This window comes from Penaeus monodon, chromosome 19, assembly GCF_015228065.2.
Source record: "Penaeus monodon isolate SGIC_2016 chromosome 19, NSTDA_Pmon_1, whole genome shotgun sequence".
NCBI lineage: Eukaryota > Metazoa > Arthropoda > Malacostraca > Decapoda > Penaeidae > Penaeus > Penaeus monodon.
The window spans coordinates 6,499,191-6,499,562 of NC_051404.1; the positions used below are offsets into that span (position 1 = coordinate 6,499,191).

General features: G+C 39.8%; 1 protein-coding gene across 1 annotated transcript in view; it reads left to right on the top strand.

Annotated features, from left to right (window-relative positions):
• LOC119585321 (organic cation transporter protein-like) overlaps window positions 1–372 on the top strand; it is a 46,543-nt gene that overhangs the window by 37,557 nt on the left and 8,614 nt on the right. The gene's annotated exons all lie outside the window — the stretch shown is intronic.

Sequence of the window (372 nt, forward strand, 5' to 3'; positions counted from 1 at the left end):
CATGCATCATTTCTCTTTAACCCCCGTATTGACACATTTTCTCATTGTTGACAAGTATCAAGGTATATCAGCGCATCCGACAACAAATAACATCAGATTTGTGTAATATGCTCTGAAAGCATATTCGAAATTAAGTTCAAATAAAAGTTTGGATAACACATTGCTATATATTACCCTCGTGGCTGGTATGTTGCACTGCAAAGTCGTATTGCAAGCGCGGCAGAGGGGAATTCTGCAAATATTGAAGTTACGCGGATAACATTATTATTTCATGTAGCCTCGGCTGTTGGCTGCGTGAGTGAACAGTGTGAATTCCGTTTCCTCAGTGTCAAAAGGGGATTTAAGCAGTGGTGTGTCTGATCTTGTTTCAAA